This window comes from Polyodon spathula, chromosome 2 (assembly GCF_017654505.1).
Source record: "Polyodon spathula isolate WHYD16114869_AA chromosome 2, ASM1765450v1, whole genome shotgun sequence".
Lineage (NCBI taxonomy): Eukaryota > Metazoa > Chordata > Actinopteri > Acipenseriformes > Polyodontidae > Polyodon > Polyodon spathula.
The window spans coordinates 22847274-22860752 of record NC_054535.1 but is presented as its reverse complement, the minus strand read 5'-3'; the positions used below and the strand labels follow the sequence as shown (position 1 = coordinate 22860752).

Here is a 13479-nt window from a genome sequence, read left to right as displayed (position 1 = left end):
GTAACACCTGTCATGACGCTGCTAAAAAGTGTGGTAAGTGTCAGGTCATTTTTTTCTGCACTAAGGTGCATCAAGAGCCCTCAATTGAGTACAGTGAGTGTTTAGGTTCATAGTCCTCCTTTCTGTTTCTGTTAGCCTTGTTGCCATGGTGATGAATTACTTTCCATAACCCTGGCCTACAAAATGGCTGCACTTGCAAGAGGCAAACTCATTAAAAATAAATAAATAAATAAATTACTGTTTACTGTCGTGTGATGGCAGTTGTGGCAGGAGCAGTCTGCTGTAACTGCAGGTCTATTTGCAGTTTAAACAAAAATAGTCATTAATTGAAGTGTAACAAGTGCCAGAACTTATTTTTTCAGGTTACAAAATACATAAACAATTTATTCCCATGCACTTAGCGAGAGCTTGGACGAGCTTTGGTATCCCACTGTCAGTGAAGGTTATTGGTGGGGACAATTCAATGTCATCCCAGGGCTCTAAGTCAGCAGCTGCTACATGCTGGACTATGGAGGTATATTTCACTCATTAACAGGCTCTGTTGTTGCATTTACTTTGGATAATGTGTGGAAATCTTAAAGGGGTCTAACCTACAATTAGCATAACAACTTTATAAGTGTATTTCTTATTCTACTGCTAGTTTTGGTTTTGCAGAATTTATTTTCAGTAGATTCACTCTATTAGAACCCCATCTGAACTCCCCTTTCTCCCCTATTTTTGGATCCTGATACTGACCCACAGGAAGTGAATAGAGGGTAAGCAGGTTTCACCCTATCAAGGGTGAATGTCTGGAAAACCTATACATTAATAGAACAAATTACAAGCAAAAAAATGTTTTACACTAATGGGAGTTAGAGGCTTAACTAATGGAGCTGCTCCTTAAATTTCTCTGGCAGAGTCCCAGCTTCAGGGACAGAAGCTTGGCTGAGAAATTACAAACTAGGTATTTTGAAATAGAATAACAAAACAAATTAAAACGCAACACTCTGCTTACTGTACGAGGAGGTAAACATTCTGAATGAAAAAGAAAGTTTATTTTAGAATTTGGAAACAAATAATCGCTACAACATAATCGTTTTTTTTTTTTTTAGAAAAATACCATAAAAGGGTGGAAAATACAATGTTACTGAGATACTTGAATAAATAGACAGTGTCTCTTTTTTTTTCCAAGCTTTTTCACACCCTAGAAATCAAAAGCTGTAGTGTACTGTGACATGTGTTACCCGCTACCCCTTATGTCCTTGGCTGTGAGCTGTTACCCTGGCCTGATAGAAGTCACAAGATGGAGAACAGCTTCTGGGTCTATTGACCATAAAACTAACTTTCTGTAAACTGCCATTCGGCATTCATTCTGCACATGATGTGCTCTATACAGATGTATATGCTTCAGTATGCTATGGTATGCTACGGTGTGCTATCGTACAGTATGGTGTTGTTCAGCAATAAGGGAGTGCTCAGAATGTTGATGTCAGTGAGGTATAATATATATATATATATATATATATATATATATATATATATATATATATATATATATATATATATAGTCTTGATTATTTCTTACCTGTCATGCACTGAAATGTGAAGTTTTGAAATAAACACACATTATACTGTCTGATAGCAATGCCTGCAAACAGAAATTTATTTAACCGAATGCAGCACCAGACCAGCGTGTGTAATTATTTTTGTCAGCTACAATCCCTTTAAGGGCAGAGCAAATGATGCAGCAGTTTAAGACTTGTAACACTGTGCTCTGTCAGTCAGCAAGGACTGAAGTGGCACACAATTAGTAAATAATATGCATACTTGAAAATGATAAAAGTCAAACTGATAAGCAAGCCTTCATTTACTTTTTTTTAATGAACCAAGCCAACTTGATGGTAGCAGTACAACATGCCCAAAGTACCAGTGGAAGGAAATGCTGTCAAATATTTATAGTAATAATGTTTTGATGTTTTTTCAATGTGTACTTCTACATGGTGCATAAATAGTACATGTAGACCTGTATATACTTTGCTATTCCATGTACAGGGTGACATTTTACAGCACAACATCAGCTAGTCGCCTCTCATGTGTAACGTGAGACGAACATTCAGTCCACTGCTAGTAGCTGACGAATCTCAAGAGCTGAAATGCATAGAACTAAAAGTAGCGTACTAACTGGAGATGATCCTGTGGTTAGTAGGCAGGGCTGTACTAATGAAAGTGTGCAGGATAGTTTCCATTGTAACGAATCAAGCGCTCCAACTGCTGGGTTTTAAAATGTTCTCAATTGCAATGAACACAATGCATCAGTCTTCTGCCCCTATAGGACTGGAAAACAATGCATAAAGTTAGTCCAGCGTGTTAGACTAAGTGTTGTACTAACTTGTTACTCATGAATAGAACCCTTGATGTGTACTTTCATCATATTAAAGAAAGCAGTTATTTATTTAATTAATAAAGCATTGAGTTAACATCATTCTGAACATGTACATTTTCGTGCCCTCACATCTCTGCATAATGAAGTATCACCTCTCTGTCCTAATTCTGTCTTCACTTTTCCATGTTATACATCCCCACATGTTGCTACAACTGTTTAAATAATGTACCTGTAATTTTTCTTTTCATGGTTAACATCCTGACAACTTTTTACACTTACAAACTTTTCAAAGCTCTTTTCAAAATGACCACTCGAATACACTGGAGCTTGAGATCTGTCCTCTACATCATTGTTGGAAGAAAAAACAAAAAACAAACAAAAAAAAAAAACATAACACATAGTGGATTGTAATTGCTGTGTTACCTGTTTGACAATGTGGGCAATAATCCTCCTTACACTATCCTCCTTACACCTTGCACTAGAGAGGCCATTTTGAAAAGAGATTTGAAACAGACTTTAAATGGTGTAAGTGTAATAAGTTGTCAGGAGGTGTAACAGGGTGATGTTACATTCGTGGACCAGGGATCCTAGTTTTATGCAATAAAAAAAAAAAAAAAAAAACATTATTCCACAGTTCAAATAAAAGACTAAAATTAAGTCTTCCTGTCACATTACAAGATATCCAAACAGTACTACTGAATAACAACTAACACAGGAAGTATTTATTGGTACACTTTTAAATTCTAAGGAAGTTACACGCTCACCAGTGCCATCAATCAATACCATAAAGAAACTTACCATTTTACTTTAAACATTACACATACTTCTGTGGCATAATAATAAAAAAACAAAACAAAAAAATTGTATTTACATTAATTTATCTCCAAGTTAGGCTTTGTCACCTGGGTGGCTATTGCCAAACTCATTGATCGAATTATTTTTTTATCTTTTTCGGTATCTTTAAACAGCTTGTTCAGTAACAACAGCGCACGTATGGATACTGAAGAAAACGGCAAGCCACTTGATCAAATTCATGAATCAACATGAATGTGACAGTGTGCCTCGTTCAACCTTGACCTCGGACACCGGAAGCAAGCATGCTTACATAAATTTAAAGCAACATTGCCCGTGTTTATGATTATATACGTTAAGTGCATTCATTTGGTTATCAAACAAAAAAAACGGCCTGGGATGGTTTTTGTCCCACCCCAGGTGTAAAACTAAAAATTCTCCCACAGCATCGAAAATCAGTTTTTCTGCGTTATTCCGAAGCAAACGGTTACCTAGGATCCCTGGTCATCACTGAATCATACTGTGGTAGACACAGAACATTGGGTGTTGACATGCTGCACAGGTGTGCAGATTTAATTGCATCACAGGCGATGCCACTAGGGCACCAACTATGGTAGCCCTACTGTCAGATTTAATAAAGAAAACAAAACAAAGCTAAAAATAAAAGTTTGCCACACACGGCAAGCGCTAGTCCCACTAAAAGGAACCAAATCATTGGTTAGGGTTAACCTTGTCAAATCCTTTTAAGATTGTAAAGACTTTAGCCAAGTCCCCCCTAATTCTTACTTCTTCTAGGCTAAATAAATTCAGATCCTTTAAGCTATTTCGTATGCGCTGGGATTAGTACGGTTGCTCTTTGCTAGACTCTCTACAGGACCACAATGTCCTTTTGGTAATGTGATGACCAGAACTGAATATAGTATTCCACTTGCAACCTACCTTACACTTTTGACTATATACCCAAGCATTCAGTTTGCCTTTTTGATCACTACCTCACATTGTCTGGATGCTGATAGTGCAGAGGCTATTACAACAGCAAGGTCTTTCTTTTGATGGTCATTTTCTAGTCCTATACTAGCTCTGAATGAATACAGTCAATACAAATCTGTTCTTGCTTTTGCATTGAATATGTTCACTATTTTTTTTAACTAATAATAGCTTTTCTATTTTTAGACACATATTGTACATCTAATTAGGTTTCATAGCTTTGATGAAATCCATACTTTCAGCACGCTGCGGCAAGTGCAGTAAGGTCTATGAAATCCAAATATGTTATCGTAGTAAAACTGATGAACATGTAGTTTTCCTTTCGGCTTGATTAATCTTTGTTTAAGCATCTTACAACCTCAAAACATGACGTTAGTTATGCAAGATCGGCAACTTCACACACCACAAGGCCATGTCTTTACATAATACAATACAATTCACATTTCTATTGCGCCTTTCATCACAAGGATCCCAAAGTGCTTCACACAAAAAAATAAACAAAACATTAAATTAAAATAAAAATGTAATACAACTGGAATTAAAAAAGGAGACAAAATTTGGTTTAATTGTAAAATCAGAAAACCTAAGATAAAAAGCCAGTTTGTAACAAAAGAACAATTAAAACGTCTAAAACATATATTTAATAAAACCAGGTAATTTACTACATATTTCTTAAGCGGACTTGACTAATTGTTTAGTGGGTTACATGCTACAACCTTTATTTTTAACAATATGCGGTAATGGAAAAGATAAAAGTCACTGAACAGGTTAAACAGTTCTAGGTTCACTGCACCTTATTCAGATTGTTTGATTAGTAAGCAGATTTTGAAAAAAAAACACCATAAATATATAAAGTGTATTGTTAAATAATTTCACCTACCAGTAAGTTATTAAACATTAAACTTGGCAAGCAGACAAAGCATTTGATGGTCCAACTACTAAGGTAAACAGTTGATGGTGCCAAGTATTTATTTGGCAAATACTCAAAACACTGCAGCAGAAATTGCTTACATTTGAATTGTCTGTGCAGCCTTCTCTGAAGTATAGATATTGTATTTAGTATTAAATGTAGGAATAACAGTAGTTACATTTCTCTCCCAACAAACATTTATGAATGGTACCTTCCTTGAGTTCTATTTCATTGATACCAGCGACAGATCTAAATATTGCCCTATAATTTACCAATTTGCTCTTTCAGGGAGTAAATTAAATCCCTTTGTTGACATGTTGATTTCAAAACAAGAACACCTGTCCTCCCTCATGTTCCCATTTGAGTACAAATTAATGTCAATTAACTTCCACACTGAGTGTTTTAAAAGGCGATCGGAAGAATATGTTTTGACGGTCATACTGTACCCGCTTATCCAAAACTCCTAGGGGTATAATTCCATGTTTAAAATCATCCAGCAGCTTTTTAGATTCGTTCAAATGGCTCTAAAAACAGAAAAAAAAGAATTGCAAAGTTTATTAGAAGTTCGATAATCTTATGCTGTGTAACACATGCTCACTTAAGATAGGAATGCCAGACACCCTGTAATTTGGGGCAGTTGGAGATTAACCCTTGCCAAGACATGTGGGGTATGGGGTGGGTTATTGAGCCACGTTGTTGATGCTGAATCACTGGGATCCTTGAAGACCCGACTTAAAGGTTTTGAGATCAACCAGCTTCTCGGAACAGAACAGCCACTGATGGGCCGAATGGCTGCCTCTTGTTCATAATTGTCTTTATTCTTTTAATATGAATTAAAAGGAATATGGAGTCTTGTAAACAATTTACAACAAAACGATAAGGGACTTGTGAGAGTGCTAGGGCTCTAATGTGCGATTTTGCTGCTATAAGTGTTCCACATTTAGACAGGAGTGCCAAAGCCATTTCAGCCTTGACACACGTTCATGAGCCCACCAGCAGGGGCTCCTGCAGGCCTGTCCGCACCCCCTCCCCCCGTCACAGTCTCCCACTGAGACCTTTCAGGCCTGGCCCTCGTCCCACAGCAGGAGGCCTGCTCCTTGTCTATCAGCATGGAGATCACAGAGCAACGGGATGGAGCTTTTAATTGAGCTTTAATTAGCCTACAGCAGGAGAGCTCCGCAAAAGGGGCCAGTATGGATTGGTCTCATTTGTTTTCAACAGCACCTTAAAAGACACTGTTAACACACCACAGGGGCCTTTTCGTTAGGACTCACTGGCAGCCTAAAACTTGCTCTCCATGTTCAAACCATACAGGAAGTTCAAATGTAAGCTCTACTGAACTTGGAAGTTGCTACAGGGGAAATAGATACTATATTTATTCATCCATCTATTTATGGGAAATTATCCTGTACAGTAAGACCCCGTTCACACTTCGGTTTAGGCCAGCCCAGGGCCGCCTTATCACATGTGTGAACGCTTGAAAAATAAAAAGGCGGCCCTGGGCCGGGTGAAATTTAGACCAGCTTTTTGATGCAGCCTAAAGTTGGCAATGTCGCCTCAGGGCCGGCCTATCTGTATGTGTGAACACAACGCAGGCTCTGGGCCGGCCTTAATGCGTCATTGCGGTGACAGAGCTCAAACCACACCCCTGCTAAGTCGAGCTTAGTTGATCAAACAATGTCAGTTTTAAGAGGTAGCAACTGGGGCGATGCAGAAGTTAACCCTTAGCGGTCCATTTATTCAGCGCTTCTCAGGTGCGTCAGGTCCAATTTATTTTCACATGCGCTGTTTTAAATATATTTTTTCAGAGGAAAACAGGTTTAAAAGGTACTGAATCAAATTGGTATTGAAGGACAGTCCTGTATCTCCAGCTAAGCCCCACCCCTTGTTCACTGTATTTTTCACATACCTCTTTATAGACATGCACACTGATAAATCCTCTCCGGATCACTCATTTTATCACCAAACTCCTCAATAATGTGATCCAAGTCATTATTTTATTACTATAACATCTTAAAAAGCTCTGCAAATGTCGATGATATTCTTTGAGCGCTGGATGCAGAAGCAGCTACCTCCTTTATGTCCGTGTTATCTCTGTGGTGCACGGGGCTATCAGATACGCTTTTTTGAGTGGAGTTCAGAGAAAAACCTGCAAGTTTTTCCGAGAACTCTCGGAAATACTGAGCAGTAGGCCAGAGATAAACCCACCACGGATCTTGGATTTTATGGGACATATGGCAATCACCAGCCCGGAAAATAGCAATGGGGAATGCACTGAATACACCGACACTTTTGACGATGATGGTGATAAATAATGCATACAACGTTGCATATTCAGTCACCATTAATATAATAATCTGTATTGTGACTGATGTAACGTACGCGTCCTTGTTTGCTGCATTTACGCGTGATCCAACACGATCACTTCTTTCCATAGTAACTGCACTGTCTACACACACCTTTATCATATCTTATGCAATCAGTACAGTACCAACAGCATTGCAAAAAATAAGATGGCCATATTTACGTTTGCAAATTTCCCAGCTCAATCTCTATGTTGACTTCCGGGAATGCATTGTTTACGTCACTGTTTACATTCCCCACAAGCACTTTGCCGCAATTTAGGCTTCCTTTTTAGCCACATATGTGAATGCACTTAGGCACCCTAAAACCTCATCTGTGAACGGAAATTCTGAGGCGGCCCAGAGACAGCCCAGAGATGGCCCAAGGCCAGCTTAGTAAGTGTGAACGGGCTCTAAGTGTTCTCGACCATAGAGAAGGAAGCCCCTTACTAAATGACAAGGAGAAATTGGTTCTCCTAGCTGTGCCGAATTTCAAGTTACCAATTCAATTATTTTTTAAGGGTTGCAAGCGTTACAGGGATGAAAATAAGACCACTGTAGCATATCAGTGTCACCCATTCCAGGTTTTAATATAAGCATGATTAGCCACAGTGTATAGGTAACAAAATCAAGTGTGACGTCTTAAAATTCATAATGAAACCAGAAGTGAGTCTTATTTCCATCCCTGCGTTATGTCAGTCACATATTGCAGTTGTGTTAGTAACCAGTACAACCACATATCTTTTTCCCCCTAATCTACTGTTCCTGTACTGGCAGTATAAGAATAGCCTTAGGCACAAATGGTCAGACAAAAAGACAACTGTTGAATCCATGTGGTGAGCTTAGCTCTAGATGTAACATCAGTTAGTATGGAATCAACTTAGTATTTTTAGCACCAATGAATCTAACTGTTGATCGGTTCAGATCTGCCCTACCCACGCAACTTAGGAACATAAGGAAACATACGAAGGAGAGGAAGCCAGGAAGTCCATCAGTGCTTGTGTGGATCTTAGCTGATTGAGCCCAAAGATTATAACTCAGCCAACTGGCATGATAACCCATTCCATACCCTCACCACTATGTCTAAACTAGTGTCTCTGTCCTAAATCTCATTTCAAACGGTGTCCTGATTTATGTGCCAAGTTTAAAATTGTCACATAGCATAAATGGGGCTAAATACAGGAGCATTACCAAGCTTCAGTGAGATTTCACTTATTCCACCTACTGTAAAGTTCAGAGGCTTGTAAAGTATTATCTTATGTGCAATTAAAAATAAGGATCTGTCAATAGACTACAGGACTTCTTCATTACCAGCTATATAATGAGAAGACATGCAAAAGCTGACATTCTAATAAGATGGTAGCAGTTCTTACCTTCTTTATAAACAAATGAATTATATATTGATAATACAGATCTGCTCCTACAGCTCTCTCAGCAGAGTGAAAAGCCGTGCTGGGTCTCTAAGACAAGCTAAGGATTCACTATTGTTTCTAACACTGCAATTTTGCTGCTGTGAGCCCACAGGCGTCTCGTCAGACAAGTTGCACCATCACAGCTTCTGCTCTGAATAGTTTTAAATAAATAAATAACTTAATTTGTATCTTTTTCTGTTGTTTACGTGAATGCAGCAGTAATCTCTCCACGGATGCACCACTGTATAAGCATCAAACAGTTATGTTAAATGCCAATTAAATCAAAGTGTGCTTTGTCTGCTACATAAGTATTTCAACACAAGCTTTTAAGCATGCAGAGTTCTCATTTTGCAGATTTAATGACATGCTTTAACAAGACTCTTTGAATTGAAATTAAAGACTTAATTTCCAAAGTCCATAAACTGTGATCTCGATAAGGTTATCGGCTTGGTTCATACAGACAGACAATACATTATTACAAAATTCAAATAGAGCCAGAGCACATGACCATTTGTAACAGATAAGAGAAAACCAGTGAATATCTAAAAATAGCTTTAAATGTCATTCACTTAATTGTTATGTCTGTCCCTTTAACTTTTTATGATGTTCACTATAATTCTGAGTGTACCTACTTGCAATATCCCAGATAGCGTTTTTTGCTAAGTCTGTGTTAAGGAGTTTTCACCTCAGTTCAGGAGCTGCTCTTCAGTTCTAGTTGCCTGTAAGATATATGTAATACAGTCTAGTCTTTTATACAGTCTTTTGTAAATTGCCTTTATAAAAGCAAGAGCCAGAATCACCTAGCGATCTGCCACTTTTCTTTTGTTTAGCTGGCAATGCACTAGATACTAGAGTTGGCTGCTCTAGCTTTCACGTATGACAAGCAGCTCATGAACTCACAGTCAAAGCACCATAACACAGACTTACAAAAAAAAAAAATCAAAATACAATAGTTGAATAATTGCATAAAGAACCGGAATTATTGCAAACTTTTAAAGAGTTAAGGGGGCAAAAAATTTAAGGAAATTTGAAGACACTTTAACAAAATGCTCCTTCGGTTCCTAGTAGCTGATAGATCTCAGAACTTTGTTGGATCAGGTCTTACAGATTCCAAAGATTCAGCATCAAAAGCATGACTAGGTGAGCCATTCCATACCCTCACCACTTTCCACTCTGTGTCAAGGATTGTGTCCTACCCTTTGTCCTGTCTTCATTTAATTTCAAACTGTGACCTGTGGTTCTGGTTTCTCGTAGTCAAAGCACATAAATAAATTAAAAGAAATAATTAAAAAACAAATATTTGAATAATTGCATAAAGAACCACAAAGAACTAATATAAACATCAAACGGAATTATGGGGCTAGTAAAGAAATAAGTAAGAAGGTGTAATTTGAAGCTACTTTAACAACATTTCCAATGCAGAAGGAATATATTGGGTCGTTATCTGTACCTCTGTTATAAAGAGCGTCTGTGGGTCAATTATATCCATGTAGTGCCGCAGCCTCCAGGAAAACGTGGTCTGAAAGAGAGCAGGTTAGAGCAGGATTCATTAAGCTGGTCTTTAGCCAGTGGATCAGATGCATTGGGTTGAAATACATTTAATCACTCATGATTATAAAGTTTCACACTGGTGTTGATACATGTTCACACTGGTGTAAAATGGCAACTCCAAGCACTGCAAGCAAGCATCTTAAACATAATGCAAAACAGCCCGGCTCATCTGCATATGTGGTTATAGAGCTTTTAACCTCATCTCATATCCCTGACAAGGGACACTGCAAAATCTGTAAGGGCACCATATAAATACTGTGCAAGTTTGACATTTCTTGGAGCCCCACTGCCTGAAATGCACAGGGGATACCAAATAATACAACCATAGACTAAAGATATTGTCTGCTGTCTAATTTGGTATCTGCTGTGTTTCTCAGTCAATACAATTCTTGAGTGTGTACTGCATATAAAATAAATATATAAAGTAATATCTGTAAACAATAACGTTATATGTAATACATTATGCATTTTTAATGTCATTTACACGACTGGTGTTTATTCCAGACATAATAGCATAAGCCACAGAGCAACAACACTCCCGAAAACTGTCGTGATCATTTACTTTCAACTTTCAAGTTTTGAAATCCAAAAAGATATATTTAAAAAACAGGCTACTTGGAAATTGGCACAATCGTTTATAAACAGGTAGGTTGCAAAGTTAATACATTCTGCATTAATTAGTTTTAGCTACGCATGTCAAAGACGTTTTTAATGAAAACAAACTATAACTGATTATACACATCACAAAGAAACCATGCGGTCCTGTTGAAAAAGTTAGTAAATGAATGCAAAATAAAGCCGACAAGTTTTGCGCGTGTACATCACTCGTATTTTACCTCAGACACGAGCAAAATAGAAATTAGACGTGCCTGGGGATACCGATTTCTGAAGGAGTACTGAACTGCTTACAACACCTGTTTTATTATTATTATTATTATTATTATTATTATTATTATTATTATTATTATTAATGTCTTACGTTGAAACATTTGCCATTTAATGGATGACGTTTATTTGAGTATATCTTAATTTAATTAATCAGAGTGGCAGAGAAAAGGTCTTCAAAGAGGGCTGGAACGGGTTTGACAGCTTAAATTACCTTTCTACAATGTAAACAAGCTGGAAAGTCAACAAACTATAGCTTCTTATGAAGCAGCCTGCTTACTTGTGGGAACAGAATGCTAAAGTAGTATTAGGGTAGTAAACACTGAGTGAGGTATGCATTTAGTATCCTATTAAACAACTGAATTTGCAACTCTGCAGCTTTAAGAACGTGAACGTACTATATGGGGCAAACTGCAATTCAAGTCCATATGAAGTTTGACAACATTTTTTTTTTTAAATGTTCCCTAACTGAGATACCGCGCGCTGTTTACCCAGATGGTTCAACCAATACACGTTAGTTCTTTCAAAACATTTTGTTGTAATGATTTTGTTGTTGTTGTTAAGAAATATTCAGTGTTTGGACACTCTAAAACAAAATAACCACTTGAGGGCGTGGATCTTCAAAATACAGACAATAACGTACAGATTAAGAAAACATTGCACAATATTTTTACGTCAATTGTGCAGAACTAATTCATTTAACCTACTTTATTTATTTATTTGTACCTCATAGGCGTAGACTTCATGAATGACGTTAGATTAACCCAATATAAATCATATTAATTCCTTGTGGCTGTCAAAAGAACGTTACTGACATTCTGAAAAATCAATTGCCGAGCTCAAACTACCTTAGAAACAGAAAGGGGATTCGCGCCTCCCCCTTCGACCTTAACGAGATTTCATAAGTTCCAAATTTCAACCTCCGTCAAGCAAAAAAGTCACACAAACTTTGTTTTTTATTATTAACTCACAATTGTCTGCAACAGCTATATTGCTACCTACTATTCAATGCCACTACTACTGTCCACGCTACATACATTATTATTAATATGCATGTCTGTACTCGGAATCTGATTGCACAGTACATTGTTTGGCAAGTTTAGTTTTACCTGATTGTACCGGGCCTTGCCCAGTTGAAAAGGCGGATAGGCCGTCATGATGCAGAAGCACGGCTACTGTTTATTAAACGAATGTTCACTCCATTTATAAAAAGCGGAAGCCAGGTACTTCTTGGATCAAAGCTGCAGAAACTAGGTCATGTAAACCACGGAGAATCTGGGGAGGGTGTAGTTTTCTATTGCCTAGATTTAGAGCTATTGAACAGTTATTCAATTCTCAGCTGCATGCTTAGTATTCTTGTTAAGCACCATGTTCTTGAGAGAGTAGATTCAGCAGTAAGGATTAAACTTGTTAATTTATTTGAGAGGCGTGCATAGAATTACATGTGACACTGATGGGTTAAAAGTTATTATTATTATTATTATTATTATTATTATTATTATTATTATTATTATTATTATTGATGTAAGGTTTTCTTAAAAATAACACTATGTAACACAATTTTTGTTCCTGGGTAGTAAGTGTTATTTCCTAATTGCTTATTGCTTCAACATATGAATCCAAATTAACATGTATTTATACTAAAGTAATACAAAAATGACTACAAAAAATTTGGAAGTGAGTAGTTTTTCCAGATTTACGATTATACTGTAAATACAGTATAATCGTAAATCTCGAAAAACTACTCACTTCTAAATCTTTTGTAGTCATTTTTGTATTACTTTAGTATAAATACATGTTAATTTGGATTCATATGTTGTTTTTTTCTGACTTTATGTGAACGAAAAGACACACATTTGCCTGTTTCCCCATTGGAAATAGTGATATTTTGGAATATCACTGTCCTGGTCACAAAAGCAAAGTCTGTGGGGAATAATAGCCATTTTCTATACTTTTGAGGCATAAGCAATTAGGAAATAACACTTACTACCCAGGAACAAAATAATAATTGTTACACGGCATAATCACTAACACACTAAACAGTATATTTCTAATAAGATAGTGGAAATCATTTAAGCAACTAATGTATGCCAAAGAAAATATTAAAGGAAGGTTGGTGTTTCTTATGCATTTCACTTAAGACCGGACATTAGGGTGTCCAGGCTTATTAATTCCTGCCACCCGGACACAAATGCCAATTCCCAGACTGTCCGGGTCAAAGCTGGACAAGTGGCAGCC

The 13479-nt window shown here is 37.1% G+C and overlaps 1 pseudogene; it reads right to left on the bottom strand.

Annotated features, from left to right (window-relative positions):
• LOC121294266 overlaps positions 1–12621 on the bottom strand; it is a 67503-nt pseudogene extending 54882 nt beyond the window's left edge.
• Between the last annotated feature and the right edge of the window lie 858 nt (positions 12622–13479).